The sequence below is a fragment of the Amblyomma maculatum genome, chromosome 2 (genome assembly GCF_055883805.1).
Source record: "Amblyomma maculatum isolate TAMU_Amacu chromosome 2, ASM5588380v1, whole genome shotgun sequence".
NCBI classification, from domain to species: domain Eukaryota; kingdom Metazoa; phylum Arthropoda; class Arachnida; order Ixodida; family Ixodidae; genus Amblyomma; species Amblyomma maculatum.
In genome coordinates, this window is record NC_139345.1 from 150945163 (window position 1) to 150966485 (window position 21323).

At 41.3% G+C, this 21323-nt stretch overlaps 1 protein-coding gene and 1 long non-coding RNA gene across 2 annotated transcripts in view; both read right to left on the reverse strand.

Moving 5' to 3' along the window:
• The window catches only part of LOC146200175 (uncharacterized), an 87678-nt gene that overhangs the window by 58303 nt on the left and 8052 nt on the right, over positions 1–21323 (reverse strand). The window lies entirely within an intron of this gene.
• On the reverse strand, positions 11861–17025 carry LOC146200176 (uncharacterized). The gene is made up of 3 exons (XR_014705199.1): positions 16754–17025; positions 15984–16032; positions 11861–12973 (listed from the first exon to the last, which is right to left on the reverse strand). It is a non-coding gene; the product is annotated as an uncharacterized LOC146200176 (long non-coding RNA).

Below are 21323 nucleotides of genomic sequence, written 5' to 3' on the forward strand. Positions count from 1 at the left end.
GGTGAACACTCTCAAGGTTCGTATACAGACAACATTAATACCCAAGAAAGTAGCAGGGGGGACAGCGGCCGATGTAGCTCAGTTGGTAGAGCACCGGACGCGATATTCGGAGGTCGTGGGTTCGGATCCCACCTTCGGCACGTTGTTTTTTCTTCTACTTTGTGTTTAACTATCTTTCCCCTGAACAGATTACATTACTAATTTATGTGATTATCGAAGTAAAAAAAAAAAATTAAAAAAAAAAAAGACAAAGTACAATTCCAAATGCTTTCCTTGGCCTCGCCGACTGTTGGCTTCTTTCATTCATTTATTATAACGAGCACCCTCATTTCCCCTTCATTTATCTGCTTGTAGCTTACGGGGGTCTCGGTTCTGGCAGTCTTGAAGCCATAGGTAGCGTAAGAGGGTTCTAGCACAGCTTTCGCCCTCCCTATTGATCACGTTCTACGTGACGCTGGCGGTAACACAGGACGTTCCACGTCCGCCGCTTTGGTTGAGGGTGGCGCTGGTGAACACTCTCAAGGTTCGTATACAGACAACATTAATACCCAAGAAAGTAGCAGGGGGGACAGCGGCCGATGTAGCTCAGTTGGTAGAGCACCGGACGCGATATTCGGAGGTCGTGGGTTCGGATCCCACCATCGGCACGTTGTTTTTTCTTCTACTTTGTGTTTAACTATCTTTCCCCTGAACAGATTACATTACTAATTTATGTGATTATCGAAGTAAAAAAAAAAAATTAAAAAAAAAGACAAAGTACAATCCCAAATGCTTTCCTTGGCCTCGCCGACTGTTGGCTTCTTTCATTCATTTATTATAACGAGCACCCTCATTTCCCCTTCATTTATCTGCTTGTAGCTTACGGGGGTCTCGGTTCTGGCAGTCTTGAAGCCATAGGTAGCGTAAGAGGGTTCTAGCACAGCTTTCGCCCTCCCTATTGATCACGTTCTACGTGACGCTGGCGGTAACACAGGACGTTCCACGTCCGCCGCTTTGGTTGAGGGTGGCGCTGGTGAACACTCTCAAGGTTCGTATACAGACAACATTAATACCCAAGAAAGTAGCAGGGGGGACAGCGGCCGATGTAGCTCAGTTGGTAGAGCACCGGACGCGATATTCGGAGGTCGTGGGTTCGGATCCCACCATCGGCACGTTGTTTTTTCTTCTACTTTGTGTTTAACTATCTTTCCCCTGAACAGATTACATTACTAATTTATGTGATTATCGAAGTAAAAAAAAAAATTAAAAAAAAAGACAAAGTACAATTCCAAATGGTTTCCTTGGCCTCGCCGACTGTTGGCTTCTTTCATTCATTTATTATAACGAGCACCCTCATTTCCCCTTCATTTATCTGCTTGTAGCTTACGGGGGTCTCGGTTCTGGCAGTCTTGAAGCCATAGGTAGCGTAAGAGGGTTCTAGCACAGCTTTCGCCCTCCCTATTGATCACGCTCTACGTGACGCTGGCGGTAACACAGGACGTTCCACGTCCGCCGCTTTGGTTGAGGGTGGCGCTGGTGAACACTCTCAAGGTTCGTATACAGACAACATTAATACCCAAGAAAGTAGCAGGGGGGACAGCGGCCGATGTAGCTCAGTTGGTAGAGCACCGGACGCGATATTCGGAGGTCGTGGGTTCGGATCCCACCATCGGCACGTTGTTTTTTCTTCTACTTTGTGTTTAACTATCTTTCCCCTGAACAGATTACATTACTAATTTATGTGATTATCGAAGTAAAAAAAAAAATTAAAAAAAAAGACAAAGTACAATCCCAAATGCTTTCCTTGGCCTCGCCGACTGTTGGCTTCTTTCATTCATTTATTATAACGAGCACCCTCATATATATATATATATATATATATATATATATATATATATATATATATATATATATATATATATATATATATATATATATATAAATATATATATATATATATATATATATATATATATATATATATATGTGCTTATTTTATATAATATATTTCTACTGTTATTTCTATATTTTTACTTGTGCTGATTTTCTGATATATATATATATATATATATATATATATATATATATATATATATATATATATATATATATATATCAGAAAAAAAAAGGGAGCTAAGAGCTGACCACTGGGGCACACCGGACTTACCTTCGTATAAAGCTGACCTCTTCTCGGTAATGCCAACATATTGTTTGTCAGTAGAAATTTTTGTTGGGCTAGTTTGTATATGTTATAGAATAGAGAAGAGCCAATAAAAACCGAACACAAGGAAGTGACTTCCTTGTGTTCTGTTATTGTTGGCTGTTCTTTATTTTTTGTTGTTTGCGATTGCTGAGGAAGTCTTCCACCCACATGAACTACCCAATTTGTTCCCATATTAGCTTTTTAAATTCATTACAACTGTTCTGTGATTCACCTTATAAAACGTTTTTCTGAAGTCTCATGGACACATACCATTACTTGCGTCACCATTGATAAGCCTCCCGGAACCTGTGTTAGTAGTCACTACGATAACTATTGCGATATGCATACTTACGAATATGTTTGGATAGAATATGCTCTAAAGGTTTGCAGCACACTGATGTTAGTGCAATTGGTCTAAAATCAGAAACATTAGTTGTGTCTCCATGCTTAAAAGCTGCTGTAACTTTATTGATCTTCTAGTAATGCGGAAGCGCACCCGTATTCAACAATTTGTTGAAAATTATGAACATATATCTAGCCGTCCATTCGGCGTACCCCTTTGAAATAAATTCGGTATTTCTTCGGTACCAGCAGCTTTTTGAAGTGTTTAACTTCAGAAATGAAGTCACTATTCCCTCATATGTCGACTACAGCTCGTTTAGGTCTGCTAGATTACTGTTCGACGGGAACTGTGTCGACTTCCCGTCACCCAAAGTAAAAACATTTGCAAAAAAAAAAAATAAAAACAGGTGTTATAAGCCTCCGCAATTTCGGCGGAGGCTTATAAACATACCCTATAAAATAATGAATAAACATACCCTGCGGTGTGTTTATTCATTTTACTGTTGTCTTTGTTGCCGACAGGGGTCTCAAAAACTTGTGGGGAGATCACAAAGATATTTACTCATTGTTATGTGATAAAGCCGATCCTTTGAGTTTTTTATTATTGATTTCAGCCTTTTATTAAATTGCATTATGTCAACGGACAACAATTGGTTCACTGGGTGCCGTTGCCTAGTCTTATGTCTTCATTCTTTTCTCTTAAGCTAAAACTTTCTCTCGCAATCAAACCATTGCGGACACATTTTGATTCGCATTCTATAGGTACATATTTTGTTATAGACATGTGTTAACTATTTTTATGAAAGGCAGCATGGCTCATTGACAAGTGCAGATTTCTCATATCTTCTTTTCTCGAAGCAATCATACATACAAATTAATTCGTCTAGTGTGGCGGTGTCGTCTGCTCTGTTAAAGATCCCTGCAGGGGTTCCGAGGCGTTTGCCTGTCGGTCAATACATCCTGGTGCAATGTTACACTAACTAATTAATGAGCCAAAATTCCAGACAGAATGCTAACTATGTACGGCCATGACGCGGCCCTTCAGAATAAAAAAAAAAAACGAGATACAGAAATTATCCAATGTCGCCTTGAACACGGATATGCTCGTGGACTACTTGTGTGATCTGGGAAAAGCACCCCTCAACGATAGCAATCGCAGCTTGATTTTCTCGGGAACATGGCTCCATTTCATCCGATCTGACATCTGGGATATTATAATTTTCGGCAGCGACAAGGTATTTGTGCTATGTGCGCAATTCATGCAGCCGATTGTTGAGCTCATGGATGCCATTTGCACCAGTCCCCGGCGCGCTATACACAACCCTTACATTCAGTTTCGCGAGCATAACTTTCACCGCAGTGTTTCAATATGAGTCAATTAGAAATAAATGTGCTATTAATCGATCTTTTGAATAAAATAGCTACACTACCTGCTCGGCTATTTCGTTCATATATTTATATATGTATATATAGGGGATATATTTCAGAGTCACGCCACGCGCAACTAAATCTCGGTCATGACTATATAAGCATCGTGCTCAAGAAAAACATGTTCAAAATTAGAATCCTTGTTTACCACAATTAAGGGGCATTAAGATTGAACCGCCGGAAACCATGCGCAATCAATCCCTACGTGGTCCCGAGGCGCTAACATTTTTTTAAATGTCTGCTCATTCACTCAAAGTCGCTCGTTTGTCGCTTCGTCCCATTTATACGCCACACCATTAATCTTAATCGTGTAGACAAGGGTAACCTTTTACCGCCCTTTGTGTCGATTACGGCGCTGCTTTCTCGGGCAGACGCCTCACCCACAAGCCTTATACTATGGTGTCTCTTATGTCTTGAGCCGGTTTTTGATGACAAATCCCGTAATCCAAACGAAAACAAACCAAACCGAGGTTCGAAGGACGTGCTGAAAGTCGGAAGTAAACAGAAAGTGAACGTTTCAAAAGATAGTTTAGTTTAGTGGGGCTTAATGGCACATAGGCTACTAAGGCTTAAAATGTTTTAAAAGAAAAAGTCTACTTATGTGATTAGGGCACTCATAAATGTTTTTATTTTCTTTACAGCAATTAGCACCAAGGGCTGCTATAATAACGTCCCCTTACCAATCAAATTTTGTGTACACTCTATTTAGGCTGCATTGTGGCTTACATCTACCATTCTGCCGGACTACGTGCAATGAATTATGTGACTGAGCGCGTGAACCGAAAAAAATCCGTGAGGACTGTGGAATCTACACTACAGAAATGTGAAAGCCTGAGCGTTGCTACTGCGCACGGTACATCACGTTTGCTCTCATTATCATTATCAATTAAACGCACCGCCGTTACAACTGCCAATGAAATTATTGTGATTATCGCTAATTGCAGCGCCATTGCACCATCCTCACTGAAGACAAGGAAAATTATGATGCGCGCTTTACGATACATCTCAAAATCTAATATCTCTGCACCCCAATTCTTGGCCGATCCCCCTGTGTGGGTATGTGCCATCACATTAGAGGAGAACAACAACAACAACAACGTCTGGCTCCCATTATGGTTGTGTTGCCTTTCCTTGCCACCATTTTAGTGAAGTTTATTAAGGCATGTTGTAGTTGTGTGCTGTTGCGTAGTGTATTTCAATTGAACTTCCTCAGATACAGGCTTATTACTTTGTAAATGATGTGTACAGCTCTTTCCTGCATTTAAACGTGCAATAAATACCATGCTGAAAAAAGAAAAATCCTGAACATAGCGCAGTTGGTTAAAGCGCTCGTCTGGGGATCCGAGTGATGGAGATTAGATTCCCTTTGGAGACCGGATTTTATTTTTCTGATAACGTTAGTTTCGCTTTCGGGTGATGACGCCATTTGACTGACAGCTGTGACAGCTGTGTGACATTTGACTGACAGTGTGAGTGAAGAAACGCCAATAGTATGAGCTCTTAAAAGCTTTCGCCTTAACATTCCGTCCGCAACGCAATACGGTATATTCAGTCCTTAGTTGGGACACGCCTGGTGCCAACCTTGTTACGTGAGCAAGCCGGTAAGCATAATAACGACTCAGCTATAGTTTCAAACACTTTAAAGTCTGAAAAGTACGGTTGAAACTTTCCAATAGACATGCTGTACTTCGTACATCATTCGCATCGTCACATAAAAAAAGAAGTCTTAATTATATACAACTTGAAACAGGAGTTTCCGAGCAGAGCAAAAGTGTATGAAGTCAATAAAGCTACTTACAAGCCGTCATCACAATCCATATGCACGTCGCTCAGCGACAGGCCCTCGTGGACAAGCGGGAACACCACGCACTTCGCCATGCTTTTCTTTTTCTTTTTGCAGTAGAAGGCTACAAAGGCTGACCATCTGGTGATGTGGCATTCAGTCAAACAGCTACACGGCATGGCAGTAAGCTTAGCTGCCTCAAGCGCTCATCGCACTGTGGCAATTTCCCTCCGGCGGGGATGCTGCTAGCGCCAAATTTGCGAGTTTCTCGACATCGTACATGCTGAACACATTTGAAACAAGGAAGGTAATTTTTTTCTTGCTAGAATAGCTAGAAATGTTACTTAAAAAAACAAATATTCGCAATATAGAATATTTTATGAAAAAATATTGAACTCGATTAGGGACTGTATTTTAACCCTTCGTAATTAATTCATTATATTCTTTGCCGCAGAGATGGAGAAGCGCTATACAAGCAGTAAAAACAAGGCCTGGGGCCGATTGTGGCACCGGTCATCAGCTTCTTGTAGCCGAAATTAAGCTTCGATTGAGGAAAACGCAGAAAACTAGAAGGCCTTTCAGGTGTGATCTGGATCAAATTCCATTAGAATATGCTGTGGAAGTGAGGAATCGATTTCAAGAATTAGATCTAGACGACAGAGAGCCCGAAGAGATGTGGACTGATGTTCGTGATATATACAAGAAGATGCTAACTAAGGTAGTTCCAAAGCAAAAGAAATGCAAGAAAGCAAACTGGTTACCTAAAGAGGCTTTGCAAATAGCTGAGGAAAGGACGATGGCAAAAGTTATGGGGGAAAGAGAAAGATACAAGGTTCTCAATGCGGATTTTCAGAAAATAGCGAGGAGAGATAAGAATGCCTTCCTGAACATACAGTGCCAAGCAGTTGAGGACAACAGCCAATTAAGGAACACAAGAGCTCTGTATAAGACAACCAAAGATATCAAAGGAAGCTTCTGTGCTAAGCTGGGCGTGATAAAGGACAAACGAGGCAAGGACCTCGCTGAAGCCTCAGAGATAAAGAAGAGGTGGCAGGAATACACAGAAGAACTGTACAAGAAGGACCCGAATGTGCAAACCCGACCTAAGACGGTTGTGATTACTGATCTCGAGCCGGGCATCCTGAAGAGTGAGGTTGAATGGGCCTTAGCTAGCCTTGCTAAGAACAAAGCTAGCGGAATTGATGGCATTCCAGCTGAGTTGCTTCAAAACCTCAACCATGACGCTGTTAACATTCTGCATACATTATTTCAGAAGATTTGGACAACTCTGCAGTGGCCACAGGATTGGAGGAAGTCAGTTTACATCCCCATTCCAAAGAAAGGCAGTGCCAAAGATTGTTGCAACTACCGCACGATCGCACTTCTTTCGCATGCTAGCAAGGTAATGTTGAAAATCCTCCAAGGTAGGCTGCAGCAATATGTGGATCGGGAGCTTCCGGACGTGCAAGCTGGGTTTCGCAAGGGCAGAGGAACTAGAGACCAAACTTCCAACCTTCGCTGGATCATGGAAAAAGCAAGAGAGTTCCAGAAACCCATCTACTTCTGCTTTATTGATTATGCGAAAGCGTTTGACTGCGTAGATCACAGCAGATTGTGGCAAGCTCTCCAAGAGATGGGAGTTTCAATTCACCTCATCTGTCTCCTCAGGAACCTGTATGAAGGACAAAAGGCCACAGTCAGAACTGGGCATGGTCTTACTGATTGGTTTCCAATTGAGAAAGGAGACAAGGCTGCATACTGTCGCCCTGCCTATTTAACCTATATGCAGAGTGCATCATGAGGAAAGCCGGTCTGGACGAGTCTTCAGCTGGAGTCAAGATTGCTGCAAAACGTATCAACAACCTTAGATATGCGGATGATACCACTTTAATGGCAGAAAGTGAAGTGGAACTCAAGAGACTTCTGATGCGCGTACAAGAAGAAAGTGAGAAGTTTGGGCTTAAACTGAACATTAAAAAGACAAAGATCATGGCGTCTTGCCCTATCAAGTCCTGGAGCATCAATGGACAAGAAGTGGAAGCTGTGACAGATTTTCTCTTCTTGGGCTCCAAGATTACCTCGGAAGGAGACTGCAGCCATGAAATTAGGAGACGCCTGCTTCTGGGAAAGAGAGCAATGGTTAGCCTTGACCGCCTAGTAAAGAGCAGAGACATTAGTCTGCCAACCAAGATCCGTATAACTCGTGGTATGGTCTTTCCAGTTGTGATGTATGGATGCGAGAGTTGGACCGTGAAAAAGGCTGACCGCCGAAGAATTGACGCGTTTGAATTGTGGTGCTGGCGAAGACTCTTGAGAGTTCCTTGGACTGCGAGAAGATCAAATCAGTCGAGATTGTCGACCATAAACCCTGACTGCTCTCGGAAGGATCAAATTCTAAAGTTAAAGCTCAGCTACTTTGGTCATTTGATGAGAAGAGAGGAGTCGCTGGAGAAAGATTTGATGTTGGGAAAGGTTGAGGGTCGCCGGAGAAGGGGTACACTCTTAAAAAAAAGGTAGTTGTGGTTACTAACTTTTAGGGTAGTAACTGCTTGTCACATATGTTACTAACTAGTTAGTAAGTGCAGGTTAGTATCTGCTAGGTAGTAGCATATACTACCTCTAGAAGGTAGTAATCAGAACTACCTCCAGCAAATTTTACTACTTCTAGATGTAGTACCAGCGACTACATTTAGTAAACTTTACTACCTATAGAAGGTAGTAATCAGAACTACCTCCAGCAAATTTTACTACTTCTAGATGTAGTACCAGCAACTACATTTAGTAAACTTTACTACCTATAGAAGGTAGTAATCAGAACTACCTCCAGCAAATTTTACTACTTCTAGATGTAGTACCAGCAACTACATTTAGTAAACTTTACTACCTATAGAAGGTAGTAAGAACAACTACCTTTACTAGTATTCACTACCACTGCAGGTAGTAAAAGTATCTACCTACAGCAAAACCTACTACCTATAGGAGGTAGTAAGAGGAGCTACCTTTAGCAAAATACACTACCTCAGAGGTAGTAATAGCAGCTACCTAAATCAACATATACTAACTCTGTAAATAGTAACAGTCACTACTTTTAGCAATATGCACCACCTACAGAAGGCTGTAACAGTAATAAACTGTAGTAAAAATACTACACATTTAACAAACTCCTCTGCTTTGTTGCTATAACCACTAACCTGAACACTGGATTACATAAGATGGAAGCACTCAAGCAGTGGTCATACATGGCTTCCGAAAAAACAAACAAATGGAACACAAGTGTGGCTAAGAAGATGAGACTTTATTTCTCATTATTCAGTTCGAACATTCAACTTTCTAAACAAACAAACAGTTGCCCGCATCACAAGTGGTGAAAAGGAGATTGCCTGAAGATGAGAAAAATACTCAAAAAGAAAGCAGGTACTTTTGTTCTGTTTTGGTTATAACTTATCACACATTCATATGAGACAGTGTATTTACACCAGAGTTGAGTGTGTTGAACTTGAAACCTTTATAGGAGGTTAAGGTATTGAAGGCTGTAGAGCGTGGTGTGTCTTTGAGCACCTTTAGCAATAATGATGACAACTGATAGAAGGAATAACATACAAGAACTATCAGGATATGTATATGGAAGTTGCTTTACAACAATAATTTAACCAGACATGTACAATAAAAATCACAACTAAAAGAGGGTTTTTTGGCTGAGAAGAATGGAAGTACCAGCTCATACACTGCCTAGCCTTCTGCCTTGGCTGCTTCTAGCAATACCTCAGGTATGAGGAAATTTTGTGCTCATTATTTGGCCATTAATATCCCGCATATGTATTGAATACTTGTCGGAGCCATAGTTAAAACTGGTCAACTGTCCGCTCTATGGCAACTAAATGAAACAGATGTTAGATCTTCCTGAAGCACTATAAAAGGATATTAGCAACAGCTATCATAACGGAGTGTCAGTCACAAAAGAATATGTCAAAAATTGCTGCAAAGAGAATGTGTTGCTTATATCAAACTGACCTACTAATACACAATAAATTGAAACAGCACATCAGCAATTCCTACTCAGACTCAAAACTGGTTTAGTTTGGTCTGTGGGGCTTAATGTTCCAAAGCGACTCAGGCTATGAGGCACCATCGTGAAGGACTGCAAAAATGTCGACCACCTGGGGTTCTTTATTGTGCACTAAACATCGCACAGCCCACGGGCACCTTGCTTTTCACCTCCGAACAAAAGCGGCCGCCTAGACTCGAATTCGATCCTGCATTCTTGCACATAGTCGAGCGTCGCAATCACTGCACCACCCCAGACTCAAAACTGCCTCCCAAAAATGCCCATTTGAAACATTTCTCACATCCTAAAATTATGCTACAGACAGTCAGCTTGTCACAATGCATATTACTAATTATTAAAAGGATGCCTGTTAGGTGTAAATTGCTGGATAGGCCTGCTAAATAAGACCAAGCTCATTAAGAATAACTGAAGGCTTTTAGAGTAGTGTTACATAATGCTGACTTTATTGATTACAATCATTAGGAAAGACCAATTTCCTCTTCCAATTTTGGTTCAAAGAAAGAAGTGTCAATAATTGCTTTGAAATAGCAGAATGAAATATTTGCACCAAGCTACTGTTTATATAAACTAGTTTTCCCACTGGCCTTAAATGATAAGTCGCACAATAAAAAGTGTGCCACATGCAGCTGTACCCCTTCAGCAGCCCAAGACGCATTCTGGAGAACAAAATCGGTTTTCGCTGGAGTGCTTTGTTGCTGAAACTACGCTCCGTTAATAGACTCTTTGTTGCTGAAACCAGAAATTAAAAAAATAGCTACATAATGAGTTTCATTAATTAATAAACTTCAGAAAACAAAGAAATACTCCAGACTAAGCTATACAACTCATGAGCTCTCATCTGATTTCAGTGGACTAGGCCACTCATTGTAAATCAAAGAGCATAGCGCCGGAACAAAAACGGGGACGACGACAAGACAGGACGAGCACTAACTTTCAAATGATCGTTTATTGCAGAAATGATCTTATATATACACTTCACGATCAGCAGTGAATGAGAAAACACACAATTACTGTCAGACAGCCACATGCTACGCCAAGAATTCAAGCTCCTTGCTTGGCAGTGCATTGCAGTGTTGACACATTTATCCCCTGTCCGAGCTAGTGCTTCCATTATCTCCCTTGTCAGCTCGTTACGATGTCGATACACGATGATTGTCTTTTAAAACAGGGCATGGCAAGATAGTTCCGCATCACATCTTCTGCAGTGCGCAGCGAGATGGCCGTCTGTAGCAATGCTGTCAACATTTTTATAGTGCTCCAGAAGACGTACGCTTAACATCAGAAAGAAGGAATAAAGAGTAGTTGTCATTCCCTACCTGCATAAGGTTTCTCATAACTTAAGGAATGTGGGGCAATGTTCTGGCGTAAATGTCCTGTTTACTGCACCAAAAATGCTTTTGAGCTTGTGCAGAAAAACCTGTCTTATGCAAACGCTGCAGGCTGGGTGTCCGATTAAACACAGATACCCTTACGTGTCCTGCAGGAGGGGGGTTGTTTATAAAATTCCACTTTCATGTGGAAGACACTACGTTGGTAAGACTGGCTGATGTTTAAACGTGCGTCTTCTGGGGCCCAATAAAAAGTTGGCAGCATTGCTACAGACTGCCATCTCGCTGCGCACTGCAGAAGATGTGATGCGGAACCACCTTGTCATCCTGTTCGAAAAGACGATCATCATGTATCGAGATCGTAACGAGCCGACAAGGGAGATAACAGAAGCACTGGAGATAGCTCGTACAGGGGATAAATATGTCAGCAAGGCGTCTGTTGCACTGCCATAAGAAGAGCTTGAATTCTTGGCTTAGCATGTGGCTGTATGATAGTAATGGTTTGTTTTCTCATTCATTGCCGATCCCGAAGTGTATATATATGTGATCATTTCTGCAATAAACCCTCAGTTGAAAGCTAGTGCTTGTTTTGTCTTGTCGTCGTCTCCGTTTCTGTTCCCGCGCTATGCTCTTTGATTTACAATGTCTAACCAACACGCTCAGTCTTATTCACTTCTAGGACACTGTCTTTTAAAAGCTTGATACCTTGCGACACCTTGGTGTATATATTATATTGACTGGTGTGGACTGAACAGTGTTGATTAGAAAACAGTTTTGCCTATAACTCGAGTGGGATAAATAAAAGGCCTTTTATAAGAATTGTATGCCTTCTTCCAGATTGTTTTCATGTATGTAATGGTCAGTGTAGAGGAAAAAAGTGCAGGCATATAGTCGACTATACATTTGTCATTTGCTAATCCTACACAGGTGACCACAAGCATCAATCAACTGTTATTGCTGATTTTTTTGCTCGATTGCAGTGTCAACAAATAGCTAACATTATATCTGTGCCCAGATATTGCCGAGTTGGGTGCCCTCCTAAAATTTAGGATGTGAAGCTTACTTCCAGAAATCTAACATACCATCAAAATCTGGCTAGCATTAGTGTAGACCTGAAAAGCTGTTGTGGAGACCGGCTGAACAAAGCTAAATGTCACAAGGAAAAGCACAACACTGCTAGAAGAAAAATAAATGTTGTGGAAACCAAAATGTTAAATGCGCAGTCGGATCTATAATGATACAAACCACAACTCAGTGATAAAACCATTTGTTACATTTCACCTAATGACTCTTAGGAGATACCTTGCACATACTTCAGCACATCACTGAAGCATTCATGTATGGAGCCAAGTAACTATCACATCTTCCCTACAAAACTCATGGGATAATTTCAAATACAAGAGGCATGGTCTGCAGTATTTTCCAGGTACCTGTACATTTCAAACTCACGCAGTTAATAGTTCGTGAGATAAACATGCTGTGACATTTACAACCAACACAAAAACATAATTTTCAGATACATCACATATGAAATGAGGTTTTGTTTTTGCTAACCACCACAATATAAATAGATTTGCTTCAGAATGATTTTTTTTTCACTATTATTTTTGCATTATTAAAAGAAATAATGCAGACAGACCAAGGCAGCTGTCCATTCATACTAGCATCATTAGCAGTGTTTAGGGTATGACCTTAATCGTGCATCCCTGAACGTGTGATGGCTTGCAGAAGGGCACTGCAGTGTGCTTGCTGGTAGATGATTTAGTGTGTCCCTCATTTGTGCTGTGGTGTGCAGGTGAGCAGCAGGTAGGTTCCAGGCATTGGCCAGTCAAGTGCTCAGGTAACTGCATATATAAAGAGGGGAAAAAATCAACAAGTGAGACCAAGCACACAATTCCTTTCCCAGTAATGAAAACAGACAGTTATAAATTCAGTAGCTACGATCAATCAAGAGGATTCTGGGCAAGCAACTTTAACAAGACTGCTCACATCATGATAAAAAAATGCTAGACTTCAGCCTCAATACAATGTACTGTGTTTGCCAAAAGTAACCAGCCAGCATGGTTTACTTCTCGCTCATATAGGAGACTTTACAGTTTCCCTAAAGATGAAAAGGTCATGAAAGGCAGTTAAGGCTTTTCCTTGCCTTCAAAGGTTTAGAATGGGAGGTGGCATAAGCACTTCACAATATGATGATAGGCAAACTTCGAAGCCTGGTTCCTAGAAAACATTTCTAACATCCCACAAGTCTCAAATGAGGCTATTTTTAATATTTTTTTTTATTCCATGAATATGAGGCACACCTACCTTAAGATTAGAAAATGGATAAGACAATTGGTGTTCTAAATGTGTATGAATGTTTCTGTTATGCATAAAATTAAAGCACATGAAACATTTTCCCAATTATGGCATGTTTGAACAGAGAAGGTTGCTTCAAAACTCAAAAGAAAAATTACCCCATCGCCCCGTAAATTCCTCCATAAATTGCATTAAGTTTCAGGAACTAGTCTCCTGGAGGAGATGAATAAAGAGTCTTAGTGAACGCATTGCATTATTCTGCTTCGAACAATGCTATCAAAAATGAAACATACGGCTTATCAAGCATCGTCACAACTCTTTGAATAAAGGTGCAAAATTAGCAAACAATGCCCATTTCTAAAATTTTAGGTTTATGTTAAGGCTGAGACCTGCACTGTGAAGAGGCAGGATATGTGATTACATTATTATAAACAATTGCTGGTTTGTTACATAAGCAGAATGTAGCGGTATAGCCATTTGTGGGTGGGCGTGAAGTGACGCCCATAGGAATGCACGTAAACTATTGGTTTGAAATTTCCAAGTCTCAGACTGCAACTGTGGCACATATATGGCAATTTTCTTCATTTATCATAACTAGGTGCATTCTAGAGCAAAAAAAAAGGTTGTGTAAGATGTAATTTCAAAGCCAGTATTTTTAAATAACTCCAACAGGAACTTGTCCCATTTATTTCACACATCTACATTTTGTTCAAATTTCTTAAACAAGGCAACCTGATTTCCTTATCTTGTAGTACTTCTAATGGGCAAAACTGAACAGGAAATTAAGAAATAGTGTGGAAATGCCTGCTCTACGAAGAAATAAATAAATTTAACTAATGGGAGCAAAAAGATCCCCAACATGTATTTCATGAGAAATGCCTGTTACAAAAGGAAAGTAAATCAAGTATGCCCACAGGGGAAAGACAAAGCAACAATCTGGGTATGCGAAAGTCATCATTGATGCACTGTGAAAAAAAAAAAAAATATATATATATATATATATATATATATATATATATATATATATATACTGAAAACTGTCCTTTACAACTGGATATCTAAGGGTGGTGCCACGAGCGGCTATCCACACCCATGGATAGTGGCACCGCCACAGCCTGCGTTTGTCACAGATCAGCCTTGGCTTACAATAGCATAATCATGTATGCTTTCTCTTTATGTTAAAAGTAGCAGGGTTAGCGTATTGGTAATATTCTGAAGAGCAGGGAGTCTTGTATGTTGATTTTGTGCCTTCACTTTACGCCCTTCTCCCAATGCTCGGAAAAAAGAAAAAAAAAGTTTCAGCTTTGATAACCTTACTGGAAGCAATACAATGCAGCATGTTTTCTCACATTCTTTCTCATGTTTTAGAAACTTGATCGTTAATTTTAAAAGTTAGGACTGAGGTTCTTTCCTTTAATTCCTGAATAAGACTACTATGTTGAAATTCACCGAATTTAGGACAGTGTTTAATGTGCTGCATTCTGTATATGCAAAAAAAAAAGATATTCGCAAACATTTCGCTATCAAGTGGTTATGCATTCTGCACAGGTGCGCCTTACAGTCACAGTGAAAAAAAAAAAAAATTAAATTGGCCTTGTTTCACACTTGTGGACATCTGAATTTTTTTTTCTAAGTGGTGACTTTCTCACAGTATCAGAAATATGCCTGACATTCTACACTCTCTCCCTTTTGCTCCAGGCACATAAAATATATTGATTGATCAGTGCCTGCATACCTCAATCCAAATTGATATTAAAGTTGCAAAAAAAGTGCATGCACCGAAAAGCTGCTTATCCCAAGATGTCAGTCACACTTCTCCTTCTGAAATACTAGCAATAGCACAAAACTAATTTCACTGCTGGTGTATTCAGTTATGTGTGTACAATATTAAGGAAACCAAAAAACTGCGCAAATAAAGGCCTCTAAGATCAAACTAGCTGCAAGCGCAGCGAACATGAAAGACATTAAGGAAGCGAAATGACTTTTTCATTTCTGGTTTGAAATTGTTTACTACTGCAGCATTTTAATGCTTCCATCAAAAGCCACGACACAAAGTATCAACGAATGCAACTGCCCATTACTGCTAACTGCCCACCTGTGATGTGAACAACACTAAGATAGGCACAATTCATAAAAAATACAAAAATCTTATTTAGTAATGAAAGCAATCACTCTTGTAATGCCCATTTGACTACGTGTGATCGCTCAAATAATTCTTTCGAATCACCATCTACTGCTAAACACCTAACGGCTGAGTAGTACACGAGTTTGTACCTTGGCGTCAGCCGACCATGTTTTACAGAGAGGAATATTTTTTTGTACTTTCACACAAGCACCAAGACTAAAGCAGCGACCAATGTGAAACATGCGCAACACCGCAATAACCTGCTTTTTGCGCGCTGTTTCTACTCATCGCATTAATGCACCCACCTGTTAGAAAAAAAGGCGAGTTTAAAACAGACTAAGAAAATACTCATCTAAATGTTGAGAACCACAATGGTTATACTAAGAGATGAATAAATGGCAAAATAAAAGCTTATTCGTTCACTCACTTACCTCGAAAAGGATCACACAGGTCACAGCTCGTTTGGGGTACTGATCACATCTGTTAGAAAAACAAAGGGGAGGGATATGGAAAAGGAAACACTCAACGCACATTACAAGTTACAAAGAAAAAACGAATAAAGAATAAGACAATAACAATGATAACTTGATTAAAGTTTCATACTTTCTCTCGCACTTTCGCACATTTTCTTCGTAGAGCGTCAGCTCCAGTTGACGCCGCACTGCGCACTACTTCGCCTTTCTTCCAGCGCCCGCTCCCATTGACCACGCACTGCTGCTCTGAGTACCGTGATCGCGCACTCTCACATCGAAACATGGACGCTTTATTCGCTGCGCACTAGGCCCATTCAAAAAGAAAAAAAAAAACACCCGAAATAAGGCAAACACGGACGGCCCGGCGCCGCCACGTCGAAGGCACGCTGCAGGTGGGGGGTTGTCGGTTTACATGTTCCCAGGCGCACTCACGGGACGGGACGCTCACGTGTGGTTCAAGGTTCACACCGCCGCAGCCAAGGCGGGAATTCCCGGCGCAATAATTCACCGCGCTAACACATCCAATACACACCCGCCAAGATTATATCACGAGATATACGCCATAACATAACTTTTTCGCGGTAGGGTCGAACTTGCACATGAAAAGCGACAGCTTCAAAAGAGTTGTATTACGAAGAGACTTTGAGACCACACGCAACAATATTAAGAGCGCGTACCTCATTCAATAGCAACATTAAACAGACAATAATTTCAAGCAGCGTACTCACATTTTCAAGCAATCACGCCAGTCCATTTCCTTCTTCCGTGTTGAAGCCGGCGTTGCCACGGTACGGTGCAAGCGGTGTATGACAGTGAATCTATTCACCACTACACCACGTAATTCAGAACACCTATCGAAGTGCACATGTCACACATCAATTCTGCAGCCCATTCAAAGAACCACAGCACAAAAAAGCAGCACAACGCAAGGAAATAGCGTCCACAATCGCACCGCACGACAACAAAGGCAGCATGATGACATCGCACCTCTCCGCCACTGATGACTTCGGATTGGTTCGGATTGACCTATCAATGGCTTTTATGGCGTTTTTAACTGTCGCCTCCCTATACGAAGTTTCGGTTTCGGAAGCCAGTTTAGGCGATCTTTCTTTCTTTCTTTCTTTCTTTCTCTCTTTCTTTCTTTCTTTCTTTCTTTCTTTTTATGAAAAGGCAGCGCACAGTTTGAGCCCAGGGCTCATTTATGTAACCTCCTCCCCTCTATAACGCCTTGGCGATTGAAGGTATGGCAAATAAATAAACAAAAACAAAATTAAGTAGCAATGTAATCAGGAGTATTGAATACTTCAATATCCCTATCGCATATAGTATCAGATATCTTCTGATCATGGTAGAAAACAGGTAAGGTACATTTACTACCCCTGCTTCCAGAGAGGTAGTAAAAAGGTCTTTCAGTCAAAAAACGTAGTAACAGCAGGAGTTACTACCATGTTACTACCTAAGAAGGTCGTACAAATGTAGTAACGGTTAAAAAAGGTAGTAACGGCAGCCGTTACTACCTTTTTACTAACTTTTTTTCTAAGAGTGTAGGCAGCGAACGCGATGATTAGATGGCATCCTCGAGGCACTGCAGATGAAGTTATGTGATGTTAGGAAGATATTGAGACACCGGAAAGCGTGGCGTGACATGGTCCATAGGGTCACGAAGAGTCGGACACGACTGAACGACTGAACTTAATTAATTCATACTTTTCGCTGTACTACAAGAAAACGCCACGGAGTACAGCCGTCGCAAAGGATGTCACGCATCCTTTACACAAGCAGATTACATTTCTTACTAGCGCAGCTTTTTAAAGCGGCTGCTACTAGCTTGGAGACAACGTGCTACATCCGAGACTACTGTCCCTTGTGCAACCAGTTAAGGCGGAGGTATACGCATATTAAGCGCATATCAGTCTAAGAAGGGGTACGCGGGAACTGGAGAGGATTATCGACCATCTTGTTCCCTGACAGCCATTTCGTTAGTTGAAAATAAAGCAACTGCTTTGTGAAAAGATTTTGCGACCATTTGAAGCTCCGCCTAATAATTACGACCCTCAGAATCAATATCAGGTTTTTGAAAAATTCGCAAATTTTTTTTTTACCGTAATATAGACAATCCGGAAAAAAATGGTTTCAGCGAATTTCCGGGAAGCATCAGGTCATCCACTGAGCAGCTGTAATGACTTCAGTAGAGGACTAACTGTGAAAAAAGCAGCCGTCTTGTTACACGGTCCATGCAATGCCCTTAAAACCTACTTCAGATAGCGCCTTTTCAAAACAGCTTAAACAGCCTAGCAAGTGGGTACAAGCTCTGGAGTTCTGACAACCGAAATTAATTCAGCATATTCAAGAATATCTGCAAGCCTTTGAGAAAGAGAATGAACTGAAGCAAAATGGAGGTAGTGACCGGTGTGAGTTGGTTTCCTGTTTCCCAAAAGTGCTCCGTCGTTGCATCGCTACTCCGTCTAAAAAAAGCGTATGACCAGAAGGGAAGACAAGTCAGCTTACTTGCTGCATATACGCCAGGTTCTGTATTTGTGGGGCTACCTTCGATATTTTATTTCCTCTGTTGTACGTCAACTCCTCCGTCCTGAGCTGCATTCGACCCCGGGCACCCAGAAGCGATCCGTGAGTGAAACATTGGCGAGTACGTTGCGTCGCTACGACATGCAGACTACTTATGTGCCAGCCCGTGAGCTCTAGGTGAGTTGGTGCAAGTGAATCCCCCTGTGCTAAGTGCTTAGCTGCGTACATCGACTAGTCGAAATATTTTGGAATATTTCAAGAGCACCAAAATTACGTGCAGAATGGACGGGCGGAATCAAACGCACTTTCCGAATATATTCGGTTTCGGTGAGCCACAGCATCGACTGGGCACAGGCAAGAGTGATCACAAATAAAACGAGTAAATTATCGCGACTCTATCAGGACTCGTTTATCATTCAAACAACATCAAATAGGCTGAACTGCGGAGTTAGTAATCTGCCCTCAGTATACGAAAGATGCCTGGGATCGGTCACGTACCGTACATAAGGCACGGCTTCTTCATTTCGCCTTTATTGTGAACAAAGGTCCCTTGAAGGAGCCGAAACATTGCATTATTCTTTTCGTCGGTGCTGTTTATTTTTCGTCACGCTTTATCCCGATGAGTCACGTGTCCGTCAAACGCGACTTTAATATGCATGAACGCATTACCAATATTTCCTCGGTATAATTAAAAGCACAGGTGAGAAAAATGCGTAAATTGTAAACTGGACCTTTCGAAAAAAGTAACTAGAAATTCTTCACGCAAGCTACGTGTGCTGAGTTACAGAAGTTACTAGCAGTTTAGTACCGGAGTTAATCATTACAAAACAATTCAGGACCTGTGTTTTACGGAGATAGACATGTTATGGTCTTCAATGTAACAGGCAGAGAGTAACGAAATTACCGATGTTACCTACTTTGTATAACGTATAGCTAATAAGAGGATTGCGTATTATTATTATTATTATTATTATTATTATTATTATTATTATTATTATTATTATTATTATTATTATTATTATTATTATTAATTTTAATATTATTATTACGCAATCCTCTTATGAGCTGTACGTAATACAAAGTGGTTTTCACATATGCACCCTGTATTTTGCACTCATACTGGCGCAGTTCTGCCTGCCTATTTGCCCCAGCTGTTTAATTTAATTCATGTTGCTGTGATAAGCGCGACGGACAACTACAATTTTGCAAGTTAACTTGATAGCTCTTAATAGCGAAACCAAGTTAGGTGCTCCGAACTCCCCCCTTTTTTTAAACGAATCTCCCGTTCTCCGATTTATCGCATATTTATGTCCTGACCTGATTTAGGACGACTGCACATTTCGCCACCTGATCGAGTAGAGTCGCTACCTTGATGCGCAACCGAGAATTCGTACTTAGTGTTACGCTAGCTCGCGTCGTCTGCTAGCCACCTCTATATGTGAGCGTACGACATGCACTCCTGATGACAGTCGTTTGTTTCGTGGTTTGCTTTTTACGAAAGCACTTGCATGATCAAGAGCGGAGCGAAATAGTCTCTTGTTGCTAGCTGGTTGACATAGGAAGTGTGGCGCCTATGCTAAGCCTAATCCACACATGGCTGGTACGATCCTAAAAGGCAGTCTCTGTAGCGGGACCCTATACAATTTTGAACAGTAACCTGATCATAAGACTATCTTCGTGAATTTGAAACATTAACATATGAAAAAAAAAAAGACATTTCAAACTTTAGCAAACTGTACGTGCAAGTCCCTCGGTGGCAAATGGCCAGGCCAAACCCAGCCAAGCAATGCTTTCGGATGTCTAAGTCGTTTTACCCAGATTTTTAACCCAACTAATTTTTATTTATATGTTTTCCCCTGTACGAAAGGAGTGGAATGTTAACATGCCCGCCTCGTCCTTTTTTTGTTTGTTTGTGCCTGGACACATAATGCGGTTTCATTGAAGTAGATGACAGCCTAATGCGGCGTCATAAAGGTGATTGAGAATTTCATTTATTTTTCTGTTCTTTGAAATAAGGCTGTTTTAACTTCTTTACGATGGCAAAACCATGTCGAGTAACGAATAATTTTAAAGGGAGCATGAAATGCCAAAAATGAGGTAAAACAAATAGGTTGAGAGATATAATATTGCCTCACAAGTAAATTCATCGCAAGAATTTTTCAGCTAGCTACAATAACACCGGAGATATCGGCGATTAAAAATGGCGCTCCTCCTCTACCCCCTCAACGCAATACTCGGAGACACCAGAAAAACACGAGGAAACACTCGGGAACTCCGCCCCGCCCACGAAGCGTCATCGTGTGACGCTCGGTTCTCAGACGTCCGGTTGTCGCACCTGTTTTCCCGAGCGTCGCCCAAGCATTCATCGGTCTTTGTCTTTCCCGTCCCGTCTGCGCTTGCATAGCTTTCAACCTTGTCTCGTGTCTTCCTTGGCCTCCGGTTTTTTCAGTTTCTTAAGTTTCGAAATTGTGTGCAACAGCAGCGCGAACGACTCGGGTTGTTCGTGAGGCTGCTGTCCACAGAGACTGGCGGCCGCCGAGGTCGAGCACTTTCCTTCCTATCCCTGCCCCATTAAGCGCAAATTAGCGTGCACTCCTGCCGACCACGGCTTTCTACCAAACCCCTTTGTTCTCTCGCGCTGCTGAGGTCGGTCTCCGGTGTCAGTAGCTTTAGTACCGTCTTCTGCGGTCCGACCGACGGCGGCCGGTCTTCTCGCAGAGTTGATACGATAGCATGGACTCTGAATGGAATCTGGTAGACGCTCGAGCATGC